Here is a 26,353-nt window from a genome sequence, read left to right as displayed (position 1 = left end):
GTGTACATCCTCTGGTCTAGCCAGACTTACAAGGTAGAATTGGGATCATGATAGTGGGAGAGGGGGAGGGAGGAAGCATTTAGGAACTAGAGGAAAGTTGTATGTTTCATCGTTGCTACATTGCACCCTGAGTGGCTCGTCTCCTCCCCTGAGACCCTTCTGTAAGGGGATGTCCAGTGGCCTACAAATGGGCTTTGGGTCTCCACTGTGCACTCCCCCAACTCATTCACTATGGTAAGATTTTTTTGTTCTGATGATGCCTGATACCTCATCCCTTCCACACCTCGTGATCTCACAGGCTGGTGTGCTACTTTCATGTGGGCTTTGTTGCTTTTGAGATAGATGGCCACTTGTTTACCTTCAAGTCTTTAAGAACCCAGCTGTTATATCTTTTGATAGCTGGGCACCATCAGCTTTCTTTGCTACATTTGCTTATGCACCCATTTGTCTTCAGTGATCATATCATGGAGGTGAGAATCACAGAATGCCAATTTAATAGAAGAAAGTATTGTTGCATTGAGGGAGTACTTGAGTGGAGGCCCAATGTCCATCTGCTACCTTAATACTAAACCTATAAATATATGCACATAGATCTATTTCCCCTCCTCATATATAAATATATTTGCATATGTACATGCCTTTATCTAGACCTCTATAAATGCCCTTTGCCTCCCAGCTCTTTCCTCTATTTCTGTTGACTTTCCTCCTGTCCCACTGTCATGCTCAGTCCCCACCAGGGTTTCAGCAATTCCCCTTGGTTACATTACCCTTGATCATGCCCTATCAGGCCCCCCACACCCTCCTCATCACTGATTTGGATTACTTGTTGTTCCCTTGTCCCCGGGTTTGTTAACACCACTACCTTTCCCTCCACCTCTCCCTCTCCCATTTCGCCCCGGAACTGTTGGTCCCATTGTTTTCTCCTTTAGATTGTTCATCCAGCCTATCTTATTTAAACAGACCAGTGGAGATAATAACATGCACAAAAACAAGACAGAACAAAACCAAGAAACAATATACAACAAAACAACAACAAACCAATGACAACAAAACACAACACAACAAGAAAGAAAAGCTTGTAGTTAGTTCAAGGATTGTTTGTTGGCCTTTAGGAGTGTTTTTCCATCCAGTCTGTGGGGCACCACACCCTACCCCCAAAAGTCCACTCTCAGCATTTCCTGGGGACCTCACCGCTCCGTTCCCTTACTGTTCTGTTGTACCCCCTTAGTGTTTTGCCTCAGTGTGGTGGGATCAGATGGGGTGCAATTCCCACACTGTGTCTCCGGTGTTGTCCCCTCTAGGGCTGTGGGACAGTGAGGGGTGTCATGTCTCATAGTGGGGCAGGCCATGTGGTCCTCTGTGAACTGGCTGCTCTAATTAGGAACATCGTCCTCTGGGCCTGGTGGGCCAGGATGTGTTCCACTCTCTCCTCCTCCCCCTTCATCTGCTCCCATGTGCTCTGATCAGATTTGTCCGTCTCCTGGAGGGGCAGATTCAATGCCATCCTTGAAATGAATTCTTCTGGGGGGGGGGAGGTAGGTGTTCACGTAGTAGTTGGGGTTGGAGCCGCCCCCCCACCTCTCCACTGGTGGGGAAAGCCATTTTTTTATTGTTTTGATACTTGTGTGCAGGTGATTTGCCAATAGTTAAAGTAGCCATACTGTTGGGAAGCAGATACCCTTTTCAACAAATGATGCTGGAAAAACTAGATATCAGCCTGCAGAAGAATGAAGCACTCCATGCACAAGAACAAATTCAAGGTAGATCATAGACCTCAATGTAAAATCCCTAAGGACCAGGATCATCAATGAGAAAGTTTGGACAAACCTAAGAACCCTAACATAGGAATATATGGGCTGTCAGAAATAAGGAAGGATACACAACTAAAGGAAGATAAAATAGATGAGTAGGACTTACTACAGATAAAACACTTATGTGCATTGAAAGACTTCATCAAGAGAGTAATACGAGAACCCACAAACTGGGGAAAGGTATTTAGTAATGACACATCAGACAAAGGCTTATTATTAAAATCTACAGAATCCTGCAAGCTTACAGTAAGAAAAGTATGAATAGTCCACTAAAGAATTGGGCAAAGAGCTTAAACAGAAGGTTCACAAAGGAGGAAATCCTAATGGTCACTAAACAGTTGTGAAAATGCCCCTGTTCATTAGCCATCCAGGAAATGCAATTCCAAACAACTATGCAATACCCTTAGCACCCACAAGGAGAGCCTTATTTAAAAAACAAAACAGAAAGCAACAAATGTTGGAGGGAGTGTGGTGAGATAGGAACTTATCCACTGCTGGTGGTCTTGTAGATAAGTACAACCACTGTGAAAAGCGATTTGATGATACCTAAAACAGATGGAAATCAAGCTACCATATGACCCAGCACTTCCACTACTGGGTATCTACCCAGAAGAAATAAGACACAGACCATGGAAATACATCTGCTCTCCAATGTTTGTCACTGTGTAGTTTGCCATTGCAAAAAAATGGAAACAGCCTGAATTTCCATCAATAAAAAAATGGCTAAATTCTGGTATATACACATAATGGAACACTATGCATCCCTAAAAAACAGTGATGAAACTATGAAACACCTGATCACATGGAAAGAGTTGGAGGATATTATGCTGAGTGAAGTTAGCCAAGCACACAGGGTCAAGTACAACATGAGTTCCCTGAGGTAAGTTCCAACAGCAGACTGGGCATAAGGGAAAACACACACACAACACATAATTAATTCCCAGGCTAAGGGCCAGATATTCTGGCCAGACCAAATCCAAAGACTCGTGCCACTAACACCAGCTACAGATCGCATCAGTGCTGAAAGGCATCTCCCTCCCACCCCCCAGATGCCTTTGAGGCCCACAGTGAGTGGGGTTGAAAATATCAATGGCAGGTGGGGGGTTAGGGTGCTAACCAACCAAGAGGGAGGTTCTTGCTTATATTTGCACAGGGAAGGGAAAGCCGGGGTAGACCTCATTGCAGTGGGCAATCCTTGAGGGTGATGTTCTTGCTTGGAGGAACTCGCTCCCAGAGAGGACTGCAGTGTCGGCCTCAACTCCTGACGTCCTCTCCCCACATGACAGCGCTGCAGAGGCCAGCCCTGACCTTACCGTTCTGGGAAAGAGGCTCTCCCCGCAGGGGAGCAAACTCAGATAGGAGTGCAACTGACCGGCGATGGGCGATCGGAGTGAGGGTAGATGTCCCCTAAGAGTCCTGATGATAGACTTCGCTTGGCGCCTCCCTTGAACTGGCTGGGGTTCTTCACAGGGGAGCCATAGTGAAAGGCTAAAGGCCAATCTGGAGGTGGGGGCACTAGAGCGGTCCATCCCTCCCTGGGGGAATAGCAACATGGTCTTGTAGGGTGCTCGCCTTGAGATGAAGACGAAACGGGTATCCGTGGTGTTAGATAAGTGGGCCCTGGGAAAGGAAAACCTGAAAGAAGGGGTCAGGACAGATAGAGATATTCATCTGTTCTGTGCCATGATCTCTGTTAGACCTGCAGCCATCTGGCTTTCTGTTTGTTTCTTTCTTTTTGTTTGGTGTTTATCTGTACAAGATATGCAAACAGAGACAGTGACTGGACCGATGGGTCCGGTGGGTATGAGAGGGGAGGAGGGGAGGGGAGTCAAGAGCCAACAATTACGGGTACAGGGCAATAGTATGTGTCCTAACCTTGACGGTCCATTTTTCATTCGATAGGTATCTGAGAGGAATTATTGAGAGGTGAATGATGGGTAAACATGATAGTGGGGTAGGAGGAAAAAAGTAAAGTATATATATGTAAAGTGTGCATATATATGTGTGTGTGTGCAAAGTATATATATGTAAATATTTGTAAATGTATTTATATAGATTATATAGTTACATATAAATGTATTTTATATTATACACAAATATTTGTAAGTACATTGATATGTGTATACTTTTAAGTATATACACATATGTGGAAAGTATACACACACACTGATAACCTTGAAAGACAGGCAAAACATTTCAGAAGAAGCATCAGAAGAAAATTTATAAGTGTTCAAATGTATTGTGCTTGACTCAGCAAATTAGGTCCTCCCCGCTTTAGAATGGGCTTCTATGTAGCTTACTGATTTGCTAGTATTTTATAGCCGACTTTTCGAGATAGATCTTATTAGATTCTGTTCATTGGTAGTTGTGAAAAGTTGAAACAATCCTGTCTCCTTGGTACTTCTGGTGGCACCACTGGTCAGGTGTTTTACTTCTAATCACAAGGGTAAGGGGTTCAAACCCATGCGTAGGTACCTTGGGAGAAAGACCTGGCGATGCACTTCTGACAGGTCACAGCTCTGGGCCCCCGAGGCGGTGCGGGGCTACTCTGTACGCTTGGGGTCCTCAGTTGGGATGGGTTCTGCCTCGGGGGATTGGGAAGCTGTTTGGTTTGGTGGTGACTGAAGCTTCTAATCTTAGCTTGGGTTCGAAGAACTGAGGGGCAGGGAGAATCTGCACGTAATTGATATACATTGCATGGGATGCGAAGTCTATAGACTCTCTGTCTCTAATTAATTAGACAAGCAGCTGTTGCCGCTCACTTGCTTGTGATCTGATGGCTCAGTTGTGTCACAGACGAGAACCGCCCCGTCCAGGACCTTGTCTGTGATCTACACGGAAGCACTCTCCAACCCTAGGAGGGCTCAGATCTCCCTCAAGTGCCCCTCAGAGAGACTCACAGTTACCCCATGTGACTAAGGAAACCTGCCCCCCTGAAGTTTGCTTTTGTGGCTGGAATCTTGATGGAAAACCACCAGCCTTTCTTCCTCAGAGCCTCTGGCTAAGTTCGAAGTAGTGATCACATCATTTGGTTAGTAGCCGGTGCTAACAGTTGCCCTGGCAGCTGAGCACAGGACTTCCACTTTATGATGGCCCCATAGGGCCAGGGAGCAGTGGGGTTATGAGTAGATTAGCATCATATCACAACTAAACAAACTTGGGGCCATTGAAGTGTTTGAAGCCCCTGGCTACCCTCTAGGACAGAGTAGAACTGCCCCACTGGGTTTCCGAGACTAACTCTGTACAGGAGTAGAAAACCTCATCTTAAAAAAAATTTTTTTTACAGAGTGGCTGGTAGATTTGAACCCCTGACCTTGTGGTTTGCAGACCAACACGTAACCCACTATGCCACAATGTTTTTGAAATACAATTTGCTATGAGAAAATTTGAGGAACATGCAAACTCTAGGCTTTTATTTCTCCCTTTTGGGGTAAATCCAGTCATATTTTTTGGTGGAATTGTAGACGTCAAGTTATTTGATCCTGCCTGACCAACTTATCTTGGGGTAATTTATATTTACAATGTCCTCTGCACTAAAGCATGAAAACCCAAACTGTCCAGTTTCACTCTCAGTTGAAGCCAAAAAAGATTTGTATTTACATAATAAATCTGGGATCTATTATAGTCGAACCCCCTACCGATCTGAGATACTGAGACTGGCTGTGATTTTCGGAGATAATTAAGTTACCTGTTTGTCTCATGCATTGCTTTTGCTTGGTACATGATAAATACCACTTTCTTTGCTCACTCGTCTAGATTTTCTGATAGATGTGCTCAACTTATTTCTGCACGTTTAAGGTCTTAGCGGCACCTCTCACCCCCTTTATGTATTTTTTTAATAAAAAGTTTTAACAGAGAGATTGAGAAACAGTGAGCTACAACCTAGAGGCATTACATTAAAAATTGACACTGTGCTGCCTTTGCTTCATATCTTGGTGTGTGTATGTACATATTACAAGAATGTATACATTTTTTATGGAATGATTTAAAGTAAGTTGGTGCATAAGTCTGGGTAGACTATAGAAACAAATTCATAGACACACATATGTGTGTGAGATAGAGCTTTATATATAAGATCAATTGAATATTGAGAAAACAGCCCAACCCAGTCAGGATCAAGTCCATAAGTCTGATATTAGTCCTTATGTCCAATACCAGTCTATAAATTCTTTTTCAGACTCCTGCGATGATGCCGAATGCAGGAAGATCACAGGTCAGTGGGTGGAAAGTCTTGTGGATTCAGTGATGGTGGAAGCATCTCAGTGCTTGCGTGGGTCTTTACGTGGGTCCAGCTCCAGGGCTCTGCTTCCATCATTGTAGCTCTATGTGGCTTGTCAACAGGAATGCCTCAGGGAGAGTATGTCCCACCTCCAGGAAGGAAGACAGGATTTCCCAGAATCCTCAGGAGAAGCCCATGCGCACAAAGAGGCCTCATTGGCTCTGACCTGTTTGACAGGCTAGACTCCACCCCTTCGCAAGTTGACAGATTACGTAACTGCCAAAGATCACCCTTTGTCAACTTGACACTACACGATTCTTTAGCCATACATAATTGTTAACAGAACAACAACAAAAGCATATCTGTACCTCACAGGATAAAACTGAAATACAAACAATTCAATATGTACCATCCTGATTTAAACGTAATATTCTATACGTGAACAAAACAATATGCTTAACAATTGCAGCTATAGTCCTATGAATAATATTCCCCTGCCTGTGAGCGTTTGTAAGACTGCATCTCCAGTTGGGGTAAGCAGGCATGAGGATACTTACCTCCCGCATCCTTAACAAACATCTCTCTCCTGAATATAAAACCATTCTCTCACACTGCCACAATAACCGTTCAGAGTTGGAAAATGCGCAGATGTCGAATGCCATCTATTCAAATAGTCTTCCAAGTATCTTTCCGTGGCTCGGTATTTCTTCGTTAAGCTTAGCTCCAGGTGATGCTGCCTGCCCTGCCACTCACACTGGATGGCCCAGAAGCTTATTTCATCTTTAGAGTTGAGAACAGCTTTTCCTTTCTCCTCTCCCTCTTTAGTACTGATGTTGAGGCCAGCTGCCTGCCTTGCAGAGTGTCCCATGCTGAGGACTTAGATGACAGTTTATTTGGGCCCATCTAGCTCTTTCTCTGTGCTTGTGTCCTAAACTGTAAGTTAGGTCAAAAGTCTCGCGGTGATTGCTTTCACGGATCTTCTGTTAGGAGGATGGGGCCCAAGGGACTTTTTAAAAGGCCGTGTTGTCTTTTGGAGTAGCTTTCCTTAAAAACCTAGGCGTCTCCGTGATACTGAGAAAAGTGGGGAATCGTAGTCATTTGATTGGAAGATAATACTTAACTGCTCTGGTTAGAATCTTTTTCCTATGTAAATTACATCAAAAAACCAAAACACCCCAAACCACATTCCCTGCCATTGAGTCCCTTACAACTCATAGTGACTGGAGAGGACAGGATAGACCTGCCCCTAAGGATTTCCTAGCCTGTACCTCTTTATAGCAGTAGAAAACCTTATCTTTCTCCCGAGGATGACTGGTGGTTTTGAACTGCTGACTTTGTGGTTAGCAGCCCAGCGGGTCACCCACTATGCCACCACGGCTTGCTCCTCTGTAATTTAAAAGACCTCAAATAGAACTTCCTCCTCCCACTTGTCAGTTTGGCGGGTTCTGCTAGCTGTCAAATCGCAATGGTGCTGGAAACTCCGCTGCTAGTATTTCAGATACTTACAGGGTCCCCGATGGTGGGTAGGTTTTCCTGGAGCTTTCAGAGTAGGATGGGCTAGGAAGAAGTACCTGGTGATCCATACTTTAAAAAATCATTTTATTGGGGACTCTCAGAATTCTTATATCCATCCATCCATCCATCCATCCATCCATCCATCCATCCATCCATCCATCCATCCATCGTGTTAAGCACATCTGTACATTTGTTGCCATCATCATTCTCAAAACATTTGCTTTCTACTTGAACCCCTGATAATAGCTCATTTCCCCCCTCCCTCATGAACCCTTGATAATTTATAAATTATTATTATTTTGTCATATCTTACACTGTCCAGCGTGTCCCTTCACCCACTTTTCTGTTGTCCACCCCCCAGGGAGGAGGTTATATGTAGAACCTTGTAATCGGTTCCCCCTTTCCAACCCTCCCTCCATCCACCCTTCCTGTATCGCCACTTTCAGCATTGGTCCTGAAGGGGTCGTCTGTCCTGGATTCCCTGTGTTTCGGTTCTTATCTGTACCAATGTACATCCTCTAGCCAGATTTGTAAGGTAGAATTGGGATCATTATAGTGGGGGGAGGAAGCATTTAGGAACTGGAGGAAAGTTGTATGTTTCATTGTTGCTACCCTGCACCCTGACTGGCTCATCTCCTTCCTGCAACCCTTCAGTAAAGGGGTGTCCAGTTGCCTACAGATGGGATTTGGTTCTCCACTCTGCACTCACCAGCATTTAAAATGATATGATTTTTTGTTCTTTGATGTCTGATACTTGATCCCTTTGACACCTCGTGATCGCACAGGCTGGTGTGTTTCTTCCATGTGGGCTTTGTTGCTTCTCTGCTAGATGACCGCTTGTTTACCTTCAAGCCTTTAAGACCCCAGACGCTATCTCTTTTGATAGCTGGGAACCATCAGCTTCCTTCACCACATTTGCTTATGTACCTGGTGATCCATTTTTTAAAATAGTGGGAACCTTATGGACGACAACAGTGAGATCTACAACTGATCACAGAAATGACCCAGGACCGGCAGGGTCTGTTCCACTGAGCATGGACATTCTAGGCTGTGCAGCAATTAACAGCAGCCATGACATTTAAACGTTGGCACCTTGGCCCCTGGTCCCTTCCTTTCTGGGCTGCATGGCGTTGCAGCCAAGGTCAGCCTACAGCACTGTCACGTGGTGTGGGTTACCATCTTGTGGGCGTTTCTGTCTTGCCCTATGAGCTCCTCAGGGCACGGACAATGTTGTTTTGTCTGTAAGTTTTGGAAGCCTAAGACAGATTTTATAGCAGGCTAACTTTTCTCTCCCGTGTAATCCGGCTGTTCTTAAATTGGATCGAGAAAGGGGTTGTCTGGACCCATGACTTCATCAACCTGTCTGGAGGGAGCTGTTTTCTCAAAGGCAAGGGGTCTTCACCCCCCCACCCCCCCCACCCCCAGTTTGGCTCCTGTCATCCATGTCCGGGATACATGGTGCGGGAGGAGGGAGGATCCCTTCACTTTTTCTTTTTTTCAGGGCTCTTTCTGGACTGGTCTCTCTTTCACTTTGACCAAGCCCAGTTTAGCAGTGGGATGGAAAGTCCCTCTGACCTTGTCGTTCTGATAGGCACTCTGGCCTTAGAACCTGTGTGTGTGTGCGTGTGTGTGCGTGTGTATGAATGCGCACATGCGTGCGCGACTATGAACTCTAAACTTTGCTATAAATGGCAAAGCTGGCTACTGAGTTGCTTTGGCCCCATGCCAAAGGCTGGAAATAATTTTAGAATGGAAAGACACAGCTTGTGTTCAAAGATAGCTATTTCTAGAGCTGTTGATAAGCGCCTGTGTGTGTTACTTGTTTTCACAATGAAGTAGTAGTTCCTTTCTCCAGTTGTAAGAATTCGTTTATATCTTCGTTCATATCTGCTTGTTGGCATGGGCAACACATCCAGTAGGACTATTCTGACCTCACTGTGAGTCCTTATGGAAGAGGCTTATTGAAATGGAGACTGTAAACAACTTTAAGGTAGCTGACATTTGCTCTGAATGTGCAGGATAGGCCTTGGACTGCTAACCTCAAGGTTGGCAGTTCAAACCCACCAGCTGCTCTGTGGGAGAAACAAATGCAAATGCGTGTTTGCTCCTGTAAAGATGTAGGGTCTCAGAAGCCCTAGGTGGGGCTTCCGCGATGGCAGTGGTTTCGTTGGGTGGTGCATTTACTGACCAGGGCAGCTTTTCTCAGCGCTCTTCTTCAAACATCATTTTGTCGGCTAGAGCTCCAGGCTCACAACTCAGTTCTGGAAAGAACCAGCGTCGTGTTGTTGGTGAGATCTCAGCCTGCCAAACCTTACCAAGTTAGCGTTCTTAGACGGAGATTCCAGAAACCCATCTGATCAAACCCCACTGCCTTGATAGGCAAATATAACATTAACCTTTGTTGATATGTGAGAGTATTTGAAAGCGGACTCTTAACTTTGTGTTTTGAATAAATGAAGAACTAGAGGACTAGACCCTGGGGGGTTTCTTTTTTTCTTTCTTGTTTTTTTTCCAAACCAGTCATGGATTTGCAGCAAAGGTTTTATATATATATATATATATATATATATATATTTTTATATATATATATATATACATACACAGTAAATGGCATATATATGTATATGTACATATATGCAGTGGATGGCATATATGCATATATGTGTATGTATATATGTATATATATGCAGTAAATGGCATGTATATGTATATGTGTGTATATGTATGTGTGTATGCCGTAAATGGCATATATGTATATGTGTATATATGTATATGTATGTGTGTGTATGCAGTAAATGGCATGGGGGCTATATCTGACCGCCTCTGACATCCCTGTCGCCACCAGGCAGGTGTCAAACATGGCTCCACCCCCATTCTTCTTCCTCTGACCTGACACCAGCTGTCCCCCACAGCGCTCTGTGTCCATTCATTGCAATGTGGGTCACACAGCACTCACGGACAATCCTCACAATTAAGGGGGTTTCTTGGCAGAGGTTACAAATTGCCAAAAGTCAGAACAGCAAACCATGGTCCAAAGCAACCTCTCCTCAGCCAGTCACCAGTCTCTCTGTGGTTCTCAGCTTCTCCGCCTTTCGTGGTCCAAGAAGCCGTCTATTCATCCGTCTCACAGTTCCATAATACCCACATTGCACCGCTTTATTTGTCTACAGCCTCCCGGTGCCTCGGGTCCCACCCTCGCCCACCTGATAGATCTGGAACATCCTCGGCCAGTGGTCCAGGCTTTCTCTCTCTGCCCATGATGGTTCATTTTCATTTTCAAAGTGCAATGACTTTGATCGAGGCATGGTTTTTGTTTTTTAGTAGACTGTACCCCAAGGGAACAAAAGTTGTGACTTACACTTTCTAATAGAATCTAAAGAGCATTCCATATTAATCCTATAACAGAGAGCCAACAAAACAAAACAAAAACACCAAGCTTACTGCCAGGGAGTCGATGCAGACTCGCAGTGACGCTGTAGGACAGGTAGTGACTTATAGTGACCCTGACTCACAGTGACCCTGAAGGACAGGGTAGAACGAGCCTCGGTGTTTCCGAGACTGCACCTCTTTACGGGAACAGAAAACACAACCATTCTCCCTTGGAATGGCTGGTAGTTTTGAACTGATGACCTTGAGTCTCACTCGTAACCATACACTGCTGCCAAGGCTCCTTTATAACATAGAACACTGCAAAAATGGCAGTATAGCTATGGGCCTGGATTAGAACACATCAGATAGGGAATTATGGCTAGAAGGGCCTGATTAGTGGACTGTATCTCACTGTATATGTAACATAATCTGGTATATAATACAATGTCTGATGTATACGTTTGAGTGATACCTTCTGTCAAGCCTGTGTGTATTCATGGACTTGTACACCCCCTCTCCCTTCCACACCCGCTCAGGCTGGCATTCCGTGAGCGCGCTCTGCTTTCTCTCATCACCTTATGTTCCATCGGGTTCACTGCAGTAAGCTCAAGGAGCGTCATGTTTACAATTGGAGCACCGAGAGGGACTACGTGTAACTGAAGTGTTTGCCAGGGAGGCCTTCAGTGTCGGAGTGGAGCACTTTCAGTTCCTGGTTCTCGTCCAGGACCTTGTATTTGAGTCAAAAATAGCATCTTGCTTCAATACCCGTGGGACCGGCAGAACCGCCTGCCCAGCGGAACTGCCTGTGGCCTGAGCCCTTCCTGGGCGCCTGTCCAGACAGTGAGGAGGGCCTCTCTGTCTGCCTGCTGGGGGCAGAGTTGGGGAGGGTTGCATAATGTCTATCACCTTGATGAGCCCTTGGCGGGGCCATGGTTAGGTGCTTGGCTTCTGCTTGGAAAGTTGGCACCTTGGGCCCACCCAGCAGCGCTGTGAGCAAACACCTGCGATCTGCTCCCATAAGGGTGTTGGCGGCGGCGGCGCGGCTGGTAAGGCTCCATCAAGTCCATTGTAACTCAGGGCTTTCTCGACAACTGAGTACAACTACCTCATAGAGGTTGTCCAGGCTCAACCACCAAACCCAAACCCGACCCCTGGCCCTCGAGTGGACGCTGGCTCGGAGGGGCTGTCGTGGGCAGAGTAGAGTTGCCCAGAGGGGTTCCTGCGCTCTCACCCTCATGGAGCCAGCCTGGCACGTCTTGCTCCTGCAGAGCGGCTGGTGGGTTCAAACCGCCGACCTTTAGATTAGCAGCTGGGAAATCACTGTGCTCCCAGAACTCTCTTACAAACTCCCTGGCATTGAGGCAGGGGAAACTCATAGTGACCCCCCACGGGTTCCCTGGACTGGAACTGTGTGCGGGGGTAGAAAGCCCGTCTTTCTGCAGCTGAGCGGCCCAACACGGCGCCGCCTCCCCGGCAGGATGCTGAGAAACCCACTGTCGTGAAGTCAGCCCCGATCCAGAGTGACCCTGTAGGTCAGATGAGAACTACCCCTGTGGGCTGAGTGGAAAGCTTCCTCTTTCTCCAGAGGAGCAGCTAGTGGTTTCCAACTGCCGACCTTGTGGTGAGCAGCCCAACATGGCCCCCGTGGCTCTTAGTATAACTACACTCGTCAGCCCTCGTTAGCACCCAGCACATGGCAGGATCTGTGGGAAGGGTTCTCACAACCCCATGGAGTAGTGGCGATTACTGTCCCACACAAACAACTCCCTCAGGGCCGAGCAGCTAGTGGTTTCCAACTGCCGACCTTGTGGTGAGCAGCCCAACATGGCCCCCGTGGCTCTTAGTATAACTACACTCGTCAGCCCTCGTTAGCACCCAGCACATGGCAGGATCTGTGGGAAGGGTTCTCACAACCCCATGGAGTAGTGGCGATTACTGTCCCACACAAACAACTCCCTTGGGGCCATCGGGTCAGCGCTGACTCGGCGCTACCGGGCCTCCGCAGAGGCGAAGAGAGATTGTCATACCCAGAGACAACCCAGCCCTTGAAGGGGAGAGCTGGGACTTAAACCCAGGCAGGCTGGCACAAAAACAAAGCACTACGCCCGTTGGCTTCGGCTCATTTCTCACCTGCGTTTCGACTGTTTGCCTCTGGGTTCTTCTCTAATTTCAGTCAAGAAAAAGAAAAAAAAATTCAAATATTTAGCGATTAAGAAAAATAAACATAGATTATAGTGAATTTCCAAGTGAGTCATGTTTCATGCTTATGTTCTATGTGAGGTTTTTAAGAAAATCGCTTGAGTGAAGGGGTAGCCACTGGCTTTGGATGAGCGTTACTATCTCACAGAGAAATACTCCTGTGAAGGAATTCTTGCAAAATAACAAATAATTAAAAAAAACTCTCCAAGGAAGTAAAATCTGTTTGATTCATAGCCCCTGCTGGACTATTTTAGGAAGGCCTGGTGGTGCTGTGGACTAAGCATTCACTTGCTAATTGCCAACACATCTGTTCAAACCAGCAGCCACTTCCTGGGAGAAAGCTGAGGCTGGCTGCTTCCGGAAAGATCCAGCGTCTTGGAAGCCTTCCCCTGGGTGGCTGTGATAGGAATCCACCCGGTGGCAGTGATAGGAATCCACCCGGTGGCAGTGCCGTGCGTTTCGCTTACTTGACTATACGTTGTGTATAGAAAGTCTCTATTTAGATTTAACTTCAGTCCATTCCCCGTTTAACTTTTCCAGCTTTAACTTTTATCCTGCTTGATTCTGATGTTACAAGTCTTCATGGTCATTTCTATAGCTGCCTGGCGTGGCTGTCATAGGATACCACAAGGTAGGTGGCAGATCAGAAGAGAGCTTTCTTGTCTCGCAATTCTGCCAGCCAGGAGTCTGAATTTAGGGGGTCGGCGGAAGCACGTGTTCTGGGAAGTCTCCGGAGGAAGAACTTCCTGGTCCCTCCCAGCTTCTGCCTGCCAGGGTCCCATGGTTTGAGGAAGCAGTCCCACCTGCAGGTGGCAGTTTCCCCTCTGGCAGGTCTTCATGTCTCTTCCCCTCCCTTGTGTTGATGTTGGTTGCTGAACTGCTAGCTCCTAATGCCCAGGTGTGTAACAGAAGGAAGCGGTGCCTGGTTCTGGACTATCTTCATGGTGGTTGTAACGCTTGAGTCTCTTGGGGTGGTCCTTGAGTCGTGCCTCCCAACCTTGAGGCTCACCTTCCAGTGCTGCGTCACATGGTCTTCTGTTGAGAGCCTTGGGGTTTTCATTGGTTAATTACTGCAGGTAGATCACCAGGCCCTATTTTCTAGTCTGTCTTTGTCTGGGAGCTCCCCCAAACCTGTCTAGCATGGGTGACCCTGCTAGTATTTCTCAAATATTTCCATATATTTTCTATGTATTTATATCACTACTATATATTACCATACATTGCTGTAATCATATATATCCTCCATTTCTATATTATTATGTTATGCACATTTCAATATGTTGCTATCGATTGTGATATCTTCCTCAAATGCTAGTAGTCGTCAGATACTGCTGACAGAGCTTCCAACGTGAGAGCAACACACAAACCACCGCAGCGGGACACACCGACGGGTGGTGACCCCTCTGCACTCAGAGGGTTGAGATGAGGCCGAATCTATTCCAATGTGACCTCATGTTAGCTGAGAACACCTGCAGAGACTTCATTTTCAAACAAGGGCACAGTCACAAGGACCCAGAGTTAGGACTTGAACATATCTTGTTTGGGATCATAGTTCCATCCATGACTTCCATGAGATAGATTTTTCCCATGGTCCCTTTCGGTTTAATTGTTTACCATTGTTTAGTGTTGGTCTCACTTCTCCCCTTTTGCCAGGGGTGGGGAGCCTTTTTCCTGCCAAAGGCCATTTGGATATTTATATCAGCATTTGAGGATTATGCAACATTATCCACATGGGAAAATAGCCTGCTATATTTGCTCAAATATTTCACTATAATGACTACGGGCCCTGGTTGTGTAGTGCTGAGTATTAGGCTGCGAACTGCAAGGTCAGCATTTCAGAACCCACCTCCGGCTCCATGGGAGACAGATGGGGCTCTGTACTCCCTTAAAGAGTCTTGGAAACCCACAAGGGAAATTCTGCCCTGTCCCATAGGGCTGCTCTGAGCTGTCAGGGACTTGATGGCGGTGAGCTGCATCTCTTGGGTGTGGCGAGTGGTAGTCCTTGGTGTTGATAATGGCCTTACCTGGCCTGAGGGGCGGACCTTATCCCTCCTGCCTTACCCGCTCAAGGAATGTGTTCCTTTAGGGAAGATTGCCTGAACAGAATAATGGACACTATACCAGCCAGTTCTTTCTCTGGGCAACTGCAAGATCAACTAGCGTGGGGCTGTCTGTTGCTGAGAGGCTCAGGTCTACTCTGAGCCTGGGTGTGTATGTTCGAACCCATTTTCAGGTGTTTCTTCCCATCTCGAAGATGCAGAATGGGTAGGAAGGCATCTGCAGTGCAGTTTTATGTCCTTGTCAGCATCTTCACTGGGGGCTTGTGATGGGTATCAGCTAACCTCTGTGTGGCCCTGGCTATATTGCACACATCTGTCCTCTTTGGGCAGACCCAGCTGCTGCGGACAAAACATCTGCACCACAGACTGCCACTTACCTTTTTACTGAAAATGTAACATCAGCCTTTGTCTGTTTTTAATTGTGAACGCAGGAGAGGAGATGGGCCCGGCAATGACTCAGTGTGAGTTCCTGTGTCAGACTGGAATATTCTTAGAACCTTTGCACCTGACAGGAATCCACTGCAGCGAAACAGAAAGAACAGGCGAGGTCCCAGGCATATCCTGGCTGGCCCAGACCCAGCATTGTGGGAGGCTGGCAGAGGGGCAAATCAGCCACCTGAACTCCCAAGCACCGTTGAACATTTTCTCTTTCCTTTTAAAAGCAGTCAAAGAAAAGGGAGGTTAAAGGTGCAGGCCTTAAGGATGGCTAGCACATGAGTATCTTTGAAATTAAATTAATTTGAATATATTTGAATAAATACAGTTAAATTGAAATGAAATATTATTAAACCATATGTATAATTTATGCTTGTTGGCCTGGAAACCGTGGAGTCCTGGGGCCACTTGGACAGGACACCCCCAAACTAGCCCTCCTTCTCTTGGTCACACGGCAGGCCGGGACCATGTAGGAAGGACCGAGCCTTGGTGAGCACCAGTGAGCACCATGATTTTTAATACTATTTTATTTATTTACTTAGTGTTTTTAGCACCGATAATGCTGCCTTTAGTTGCCATGTCAAAATGGCTTTTCTAAAACAGAAAGTAACCTCTTTTCAGCTGTTTCACAAAAGCAGAAGTTTGTGAGTGCAGTACTTGCGTCCCTGTCTAGTTCACGGCTCTGAGGGAGGCCGACTAGAGAAGGGAACAGTTGTGATGGGGGTGGGGGGGTCGTTGAGACCTCATCAAAGTGGTTTCCTCCTGGAGGATCATCCATTTGTCTAGAGCAGTGGTTCTCAACCTTCCTCATGCCTCGACCCTTTCATACAGTTCCTCATGTTGTGGTGACCCTCCCAACCATAAAATTCTTTTCGTTGCTACTTCATAACTGTAAGTTTGCTACTGTTATGAATCGGGTGACCCTGTGAAAGGGTCCTTTGACCCCCCAAAGGGGTCGTGACCGACAGGTTGAGAACCACTGGTCTGGAGTGACAGGCGGGTGGACTTGAACTTGCCCTGCAGCTTTGCGGCAATGGGATCCTAATGGGTATCCTCCCGTTATGTCTGTCACAGGTTTTAATTTTTATACTGTGCTCTGAAGACTCACAGGCTTGGCATGAATAGCAGGGGGGAGAGACTTTTTTTCACCTTGAGTTTTGTTGTAAGCTTATATAATGGAATGAAATGCAGAGCTTCAAACAGAGAAACCTTTGGTCAGTGTGTGAAGGAATGTCAGTGGAGATGTCGTATGACAGGAATAGACATAAGGGAATGGTTTTGAGGAAGTGCCTGCTAGGGACTCTGGGAAAACCCATCCGGGAGACGAAGAACTTGTGACTGGATCGGCGTCGTGGAGATGTCCTGTGGCTATCCTTGCTGTCAGTCCATGCCTAAGAGATTCGGGAGAAACAGCAGTATTTCTCCTGCCCTCCGCCAGTAGGGGCTTGTTCACCTGACTTTCACTTTAACTTTTAACTCCTGGCAGTGCCCTGGGACAGAATCGAACTGTTCCCTGGGGTTTCCTTGACTTTCATCTTTAAAGAACCAGATTCCCAGGCCTTGGGCGCATTTGGACTACCGACTTACTGCTTCGTGGCCAAGGACAAGTGGTTTGCACCAACCAGGGACTGTAGATTTACATAGACTTTGTGTTTAGTACGTTTATTATTAGGGCTAAGAAAGTTCCCTGTCTGCACTACAGAGAGATGCTTCTTTGCATCGCATTCCCACCAAATTTCTGAGCGCATAGTTGGATTGCTAACCCAGGAGGATTTGTGCATCCCCTTTATGGTTGTCACCGTAACCGTGGAAGTGTGTCGGTTGCTGGTCCAGAATCATAAATCCAGTAAAACAGCAATGCGGTTTCAACGCTGGCAGCATCAGAAGTGTGTCCAAAGTCATTCTGTGTTTCAGGTATTCTGCCCACCCCCCAACCCCCCTACTTCCAGAAACAACCTATTTCTCGAAGTGCAAGACATCAGCCTCTTTGTTCAGTGCTGGGGTGGCTACTCTGCAGCTGGCAGCCTGGGTGCCGCTTTTCTGGGCAGTCAGGATAAAAATAGACGAGGCAGGAACTTGTCTGTCTGGGGAACCCAAGGGGCTGCTGGTTTGTAGAAGTGTTTGCATCTGGATGAATGATAAGCTCCCGGTTCAGTGGGGGCGGGGGGAGGAATTCCAATATCAAGATGGAATTCTACAGACCAAAAGAGAGGGGGTCGGGGGAGATGGCTACCTTTCTACACTATCCTTCAACTTGTTTTTCTTTTGTAATTTCACTGTTGAAAAAACCCAACATGACACAAACAAAACACTCTTGTGTTTTGAGGAAATGGCCTTGAGAAGGGTGTATTTGGCTAGACAATGAATTAGTGTCAGAACTTCCGGGATGGATTTTCTGTCAGGAAAATATATGCTCTCAAACATGGGGCACTTGCAATGGTCTTGTCCCAGGACCACAGGACCCTTGAGTTAACCAACTACTGTGTGACGTGTACACTAAGTAACATTGTCCAACTATACACTGCCCTGATAGGAGATTTTCCCCCTGGATAAAATAGAGCTATTTGTTTGTTACATGTTTCTAGGTTCTTGGTTATGCAGGTTATAAAGAAATCGGATGAAACCTATTTCCCTTATATCGCCTTCGCACCAAACTCTACGTACTTCCATCTAGTTGGTTCGACTTATATGTGGGACAGGGTAGCACTGGCCCTGTGAGTTCTCAAGATTATAACTCTTCACAGGAGTAACAATGTCTTATCTCCCCCCTGTGGAAGGGCTGGTGGGTTCAAACTGCCGACCTTGGTTAGCAGCCCTAGTTATCACCGCTACGCCACCAGGGCTCCTGCACCCTAGAGCCTGTGCTACCAAAAAGTAGGCGTGCAGCTTTTTTTTGTTGAATGAATCTGTAAACAGGAAGTGACTCTCCTACTTGTTATAGAGATACGTAATGACATTATAACGAATTATTAATGCACTGTTGTTCAGTCTGTTACCAAGCTTTAGCTGTCACCGTTCTCCAGAGGTGCCTTGCAAGAAAGGCCTGCTCATCTACTCAGCCTTTGAAGGTTCTGTGGAGCACAAGCCTATTCTGTGACACACAGGGGCTCACCAGTAGCTGTCAAAATAATACCAACTAGTTTTTTTGCTGACTTCAGTTAAGAAAATTATTTAACTATATAAATATAAGTATCACAACAAATATCTCGCTTAAAAACTCATTGCTGTTGAGTTGGTTCTGACTCACAATGATCTTAAACAGCAGACTAGCACCGCCCCTGTGAGCTTTTGAGACAGTAGCTCGTTATAGCAGTGGTTCTCAAACTTCCTAGTGTCACGGCCCTTTCATACAGTTCCTCATGTTGCGGTGACCCCCCCAACCGTAAAATTATGTTTGTTGTGACTTCATAACTTTCAATTTTGCTGCTGTTATGAATCGGGCAACCCCTGTGAAAGGGTTGTTCCACCCCCCAAAGGGGTCGCCACCCACAGGTTGAGAACCGCTGCTTTATAGAAATAGAAATCCTCTTCTTTTCCCAATGGAGCACCCGGTGGTTTTGAACTGCTGACCTTGTGGTTACCAGCCCCAACTTGTAATTAAAAAGATAATTTGGGTAAAAATGTTAAGCCTTTCAAAAATGGATCTGAGTCTCTCTTCTCCACACTAACTACATTGCTGGCTGTGGTCTCGTGCCACCTGTCTTCATGCTTTGCAGTGTGCACTGTCTACCTGACCGGGCTTTTCAGTTTAGTAAGCATTTTTACTCTAGCAAAGGCCTCATGGCTTCAGACCTTGATATTCCTTTTTTGTAGTGTGTGTCTGTTAGACACCTGGATGAGGAATCTTCAGGTTTTTTACAGTGGGTGTCTCAGGTGAGTTGGGGTACCTTAAGCCAAAATAACCCAGAGTTGAGCAAGATTGTGAACTGTACAGTCAGCTCACTAAAGCAGTGCTTCTCAGCCTTCCGGATGTCCTGGCCCTTTCATGCAGTTCCTCATGTTGTGGTGACTCCCCAACATAAAATAATTATGTTTGTTTCTGCTTCATCACTGTCATCTTGCTACTGTTATGAATCGGGTGACTCCTGTGAAAGGGTCGTGCCACCCCCAAAGGGGTGCTGCTCTGAAGGAAATCTTTGTTTATTCAACCTTGTTTTCCTTTCCGAGGGTTGTGGTCCTGATTGCTGCTTCCTTTCACTGTCATTATTCAAACTTGAATTTACTACCATTCCTGAGACCATGTTTCCCAAACTTTTTAAAGCCAGTTCCCTCAGAAGGAATAGAGTTTACATCTGGGCCTGTTTTTCATACATATACACGTGCACACCTAGACCTAAAGTATTTGTCATGTGCGTGCATCAATTTTCCATTAAAGACCCATATTTCCCCTTTCACGCATGCTCACAGTGACCCCAGGGGACAGGGTAGAACTGCCCCTGTGAGTTTGTGACACAGTAACTGTTTAAGGGAGTAGAAAACCCCATCTTTCTCCGTCAGAACGGCTCTTGGTTTTGAACTGCTGACTTTGCGATTCGCAGCCCAATGCGTAACCACCCAGCCACCAGCCCTCCTTTCCTTTCACATGCAACATTTACATGAAATGCTGGTCACAAACTGAACTCCATGATTGATACAGCACATCCTCATGTCGTTGGAAAAACACCACTGGTCTTGTGGGGTTTTGTTCTTCGTGTTCTATAGAAATGAAGCTGTACTGTTCATTATCTGATTAGCCATTGCCATGTGCCACTGCTGGTTCAGGGGTACACTTCTTGCCTCCTGCGATGGTCAGGGACTATGCTAACTAGACACTCCTGCTAGGGCTGGAGGCCAGCCCGACAATCAAGTGGTAGCTTCATGAGACCTTCTTGGGGCGTGGCCTTTTGTACAAGCGGAAGATCGAGCAGACTTTCTCTCTGCCATTCGCCTTCTTTCTTGGTGAGCCTTCACTGGGCGTCTGTGTCTGCCCCGTGTCGGCCACCAGCCCCTGAGAGCCGTCGGCGCCCTGCCATGTTTCCACTCAGTGGCAGTGGGTTTTGTTCTGTGCGCTTGCCAGCATAGTAAAATGATTTGATTATCAAACGTTTGCAAGTTTTGCTGGTATATAAATTTTTACCTATGTAGGCAATCCAGCAGTATACAAATACAGATCACGTAAGCAACCCACTCGACACTGAAGAGGGAGGATATGCTTATGTAAGTGTCCATCCTCCCCCAGAGGGCTCCACTGCCAATTAACCAGTGAAAATGGTTAATGAAGCCGCTCTGCCTCCTGGTGACCTTGTGTGCCGGAGTAGACCTGCGCGCCACAGAGTTTTAAATGGCTGGTGTCTTTAGAAGTAGGTCATGACCCCTTTCTTCAAGGGCGAACTGAAATAGCTACCCTTTCAGTGGACAGCCACATGTACACGGGCACCCCCCAGAACAGGGAAAAGGCTCCGCTGTGTCTCGGATATTTCATAGTGTGCAGTGTCCCCATGAGGTGTGCATCACTCAACACGCTCTGAGTTACGGAACCCAATGGCCCCACCTGGAAGGTTCTTTCTGGTCACAGTGAATTTTTTCATAAAAGCAATTTTGTTAGAACCTCGTTTTTTGTGATGGCTGATTTAAGAGAACAGGGTGTGGCTGTGAGTTTTTGTTTCCTGCTTGGGAAAAATGCCGCAGAAACCATTGTGATGTTGAACACAGCTTACCGGGACAGCGCTATGGGAAAAATTTAAGCGTACGTGTGGTTTTCTCATTTCAAAAAAGGCAAAATGTCAGTTGATGACAAACCTCGTTCTGGAAGCCCGCTGACTTCTCAAGCGGACGAATATATCGACAAAATTTGTGCACTTGGGCTGGAAGACCACCATCAGATTGTTGAAGAGATGGGGAAGTTATCTGGAATACCTTGGAGCTCGGTTCAGTAAATTTCAACAGAAGATTTGGGAATGAGAAAGGTCGCCGTGAAATTTGTGCCTAGGATTCTGACTGACCTGGGAAAAGAACGTTGAGTGGAAGGAAACATGCTGTGCTTTGAAAGAACAGCTCGGAAGCGACCCAGACTTTTCCCCAAGGTCATTACTGGTGATGAGACCTGGTGCTGCTCTTATGACCCCTAATGCAAACATCAATCAAGCCAGTGGAAGATGCTATTGTTACCTGGCCCCCAAAGCTCAAGTGAAGTAAAAAAAATCAAGATGCTCGTTTTTGTTTTGTTTTTAGGTGAGGGGGACAGTGCATTTGGAGTTTGTTCCACCAGGTCAGACTGTTGATCAAGCTTTCTATTTGGAGCGTCCGAAAAGATTGCGTAACAGTGTGCAACAAGAAAAGGCTTGATTGGTGGCAGAATGTGAGACTGGTTTTGCCACGACTCGCAGCCATCTCAATGCATCAGTTTTGGGCAAAAAACCCAACATGCTTCTCTTGCCTCACGCACCTGACCTCACCTGACCTCACTCTGCAGGACGTGAAAGGACAGCAACTTGACAGGTTCGAGGAGGAGGAGGAGAAGAAACGAGGGAGGTGCTGTCAGTCATCCAAGGAGATGAGTTTGAAAACAATTTCCAAGAATGGAATCACAAATTTGAGAAATTTTAAAAATCATTTTATTAGGAGCTCATACAACTCTTTTTACAATCCGTGTATACATCATTTGTGTCCAGCACATGTGTACATATGTTGCCATCATCATTCTCAAAAACCCACTCTCCACCTGAACTCCTGCCATCAGCTCCTCATTTTCTCCTCCCTCCCCGCCCCCCTCCCAGATTTGAGAAATTTGTTAAGTGTACTGGACAGTACTTTGAAGGTGAAAAGGTTGTTTTGTAAAAAAAATATGAATACATAGTTTTTTTGGGGGGGATTCCTGTTTTTCTGGGGTATTCCCCGTATTAACTGTTCTACATAGCAACTCCATAATCACTTCAAATAGTGAAATATCACCTACACCATGGCTGCTCTGAGAGTAGGAACTATTGTGGTTGCGTCTCTCCTTGCTTTCTGCTCACCTCTCCCCCAGTGGGACTGCTTCCGCCCTACCAAGAGCATAAGATTATGGATGAGGCTGTTCTGTTGGAACATTTGAAATGCCCTGGGGACTGAGTTGCTGTGAGTGGGGGTAGAGGGGGGCACCCTGGGGGGGCACCCTGTCCCTGTGTTTGACCCCATTTGTTTGAAGGAAACTCCTTTCTCAATGGAGGACGGGCAGGTTAAACGAGGCACGTTTACCTTTTTGTGGAACTTCTTTAAGAAGTGAATTTCTTTTTAAACTCATTGGCGTGTGGTGAGGACTGATGAATTTATGCAAAGCTGCCAGGGGAAGCCAGACCCTAACACATCATTATGAGCCCGGCAGGTGCAATTATACAGTGATAATAAGTAAAGATTATAGTAAAGTTATTGAGAGCATGAGAAATAGAAGAGAAATATTGAAATAAATGGAGTCAGACACAATTCATGGTAGCATGCTCACCTCAGCCCTGCTTGGTGGTCCATGTGGAGAGACAGAGAGATATTTAATACTAACCAAGGATTTTATATTCTCTGGGGACATGTAAGCCCCCTAATTACAGGTGAAGACATAAGTCACAGGAAGGAATTGTGCTATAGGTAATATAGTAATGGAAGGGGGTGACCTAGGGGGATCCACGCAATAGGAAGAGGATGGATTGGGGGTACACATGTGGCAAGGTGGGTGGATCCTAGAGTCAGGATGGCAGCTGGATCTCCATAAGAACCATTAGCAGTAGGGTGTAAACTCCACCTACAGGAACCATGCTATTGGTTGCAAGCTTCAGGGAGAAGTAATCCATTGTCTCCAGCAGCAGGGAGCAGGCCCAGCCCTGTGGTGTGGGGAGTCAGCAGTCTGGCAGCATTGCCTACTGGGAGGAGGTCTGTAAGCATCGGACCTCCCCCCACACAAAGCTCATAACACACTGGCTGGCACCCACTGAGTACTCAGTATTAAAATTTGTTAACTGATCTGAATCCCAGACTGACATTCTGCATGTTCAGGGTATTGTTTATTGATCTCCACAATTTTGTAAGTAGATTGATTTGTTTCCTGCTGATTAAATGGCTGTGTTGTGCAATGCCTAGTCTGCTTTCGGTGGCTCCTTCTTTTAAGTTATTTTGTTCCTTTGGGTGAGAGTTTAAGGAGCCCCGTAGGGTGGTTCTTAGTGGGAATCCACTTGGATGGCAGCGAGTTTGGTAGGTGTGGGCACAGGTTTGAGGACCTGGTGCTGTTTCCGTGATGCAGGCTATTACTTCACACGGCAACCTCCTTATAACTGTATCCTGCGCCTGGGTGTGTCCCATCAGAGCCCTTGCCATCACAGAGCAGCACAGTGGATTGCTGAGGTCCTGGAAAGCCAGCCAGTTTCCGTTTCCTGACCCTGACTCAGTCTTCCCTGCGGTTTGCTGCTGTCGGCCCTCAGCACTGTTTTCCTTTTACCAGCCATCCTCCCTATAGGACCCCAAAACTTAAAAGTTTTCAGAGACAGTGTCGCCGAAGGTGCCCCATGCGTAATAGAAAAGAACGTGCTGAGGTCTCGAACGTGTCGCTGTAGCAGGGAGTTGAGTGGAGACTTGTCGGTGCCAAGACCAAAGGCCATAAATAACCTTGGCCATGACTTCTGCCACAGGGGCCGAGTCCATTGCTTCATTGTCGCTGAGGCTTTTGTTTTGTTTTTTAAAGAGGTCAGCTCTGAAAGTTGTGGTAGTGGTTTAGTTTGGTTGGTTGTCTGTCTGTCGTGGGAGAGGGAGTCGAGTCCAAAGAAGTTGTCTTGGTAAATCATTTCAAAGACTGCACAATGATCACGGGATGATTATGGAGTTTTGAGAAAATGGAAAACTGTATGAGTGGGGAAAATTTCAGGGAAGTTGACATATTTTTTTTTCCTTCTTCAAGGGCAGCAGGTTTGGGGAACCTTCACCTACCCACCCGACAAACTCTGATCTTATTCTTTTAGACTTGTTTTGTTTCCAAAACCCAAAAGGAGCACAATTTTAGTCCCTTGAAAATGCCGAAGCCCTTGTGTTGCACTGGGGTAAATCGAAGAGGGCAGAATTCTTTGGGGGAAGGGATGGAGAGATGGAAACCCTGTCTGCAGATGTGTGCGTTGGGGATATGCGAAGAAGCAATAGCTCCACGTTTTGCTATTTTGTTTAATACAAGTTTCTATGATTTTATGGCTCTACTTTTTAAATCAATGTAGTATCTATAACAAGTATTTTGTTGAGTTTATTGACAAACACGTAAACTGCTACTTTCACCCATTTCATATTCAGAATACTGCAGAACCCCAGTGCCTCTTTGAGTATTTGCTTCAAATAACAGTCATCTCTTTAAATAAGTGACCCATTTTTTTTAGTCCTACTGTAAAATCATTTGCCCTTTCTTTTTGAATCACCCGATGGATTTTCCACACGGTGGTTTTTCTAGCCAGGATCCATTTTTCTCCATGTGTTATCGAAAACTTCGGAGGCATGATGGGAGAACCGGGGGTGGGGATTGGCAGCGTTAGCCAATTGGAAACCCCCAGGAGGAATTCTCCGCCGTGTTGCAGGGCCACTCAGAGTGGGCATCAACTCGAGGGCAGGGAGTGTGGTGTTCCGGCCTGTGTTCCGTGGCGGGTCCTGAGGAGGGCTGCTAACGAGGATGCCATCAGCAGTGTGACAGCGCCAGCCCTTCGTCTGCAGAAAGATGAGGCTTTCCGCCCCCTTTCAGAGTGCCAACCTCAGAAGACCACACGGGCACTGCTGCTCTGTGCTCGAAGTCTCTCTGAGTCACAATGGACTTGATGGTGGGGTGGGGGGAGTCCCATGCAATATTTGGGGTGTTCCCTTTAAAAGATCCATTATTTATCTGAGATTCCGTTTTCACTGGGGAGTCTGTATTGCATAAGACAACCTTAACGGTGTTGAAAGGCAGTGGAGGGAGCCCAGGATGAGGCCAGATGAGAGGCCCTACATTAGAGACTGCGGTGGCCCGTGCTCTCTGTGGCTACAGCTGCCCACCTTTTCTGCTCTGGTCCCTCAGCATGGGATGCCGTTGATGGCTCCAGGTGGGAAGCTTGCTTAATTCTGCGGTGACACCATGCCTTGGAAAAATTCACTTCATGGTAGTGTTATTTAAAGTATCGGTGGAATGCCCTCTTCCCCTGATGATAGCATCGCACTGCCATCTGCTTGATTCCAACTCATACGGAGGCTCCATCGGGCTGCGGAGACTCTGTTTTTACTGGAGCATCGGCTTCCCCTGCTTCCTGAGGAGCAGCCAGTGGGCTTGAACCACAGACCACTCCAGTAGCAGCGCAGCCCCTTAGCCACAGCACCACCAGCGCTCCTCCCATGAGACTACAGAAGAATGGCCTTGTGGCTGAGGCCGAGCAGGCAGACTGTGGGTCTGGCTCATTGTTCTGCAGCCAGCCTCTGCCCTGCTTTACTGTCGGTTCTCCTGTTCATGACCTGAGCCATGAGGTGGTGGAGGAGGGTCTTTGTCAAGCGGGTTGAGCTAGATACATTTAGGGCATAAGTACGTTCATGTCATTATCTTCTCACAACGTTTTCCGCTCATTACTGCCAACTAACGGACGCGCTCTGTCAGAACAGCATGGTGCTCTGCTCCCAGGGTTTCCAGCTGCCTGGTTTTCATTCTGTGATTTTTTTCTTCTGAGATACCTCTGTGTGGACTTAGGCTTCCAACCTTTCTGTTCGAGTGCTCAGGGATTCCTATCACAACACTGCCCACAGGTCAG

The 26,353-nt window shown here is 46.6% G+C and overlaps 1 protein-coding gene and 1 non-coding gene across 3 annotated transcripts in view; one reads left to right on the top strand and one right to left on the bottom strand.

Annotated features, from left to right (window-relative positions):
* LRCH1 (leucine rich repeats and calponin homology domain containing 1) overlaps positions 1–26,353 on the top strand; it is a 240,645-nt gene that overhangs the window by 35,061 nt on the left and 179,231 nt on the right. The window lies entirely within an intron of this gene.
* On the bottom strand, positions 15,983–16,105 carry LOC142428435 (small Cajal body-specific RNA 23). The gene has a single exon (XR_012780336.1).

Source organism: Tenrec ecaudatus, chromosome 15 (assembly GCF_050624435.1).
Source record: "Tenrec ecaudatus isolate mTenEca1 chromosome 15, mTenEca1.hap1, whole genome shotgun sequence".
Taxonomy (NCBI): domain Eukaryota; kingdom Metazoa; phylum Chordata; class Mammalia; order Afrosoricida; family Tenrecidae; genus Tenrec; species Tenrec ecaudatus.
Note: the sequence above shows the minus strand (reverse complement) of the source record. Positions and strands in the feature narration are given on the sequence as shown.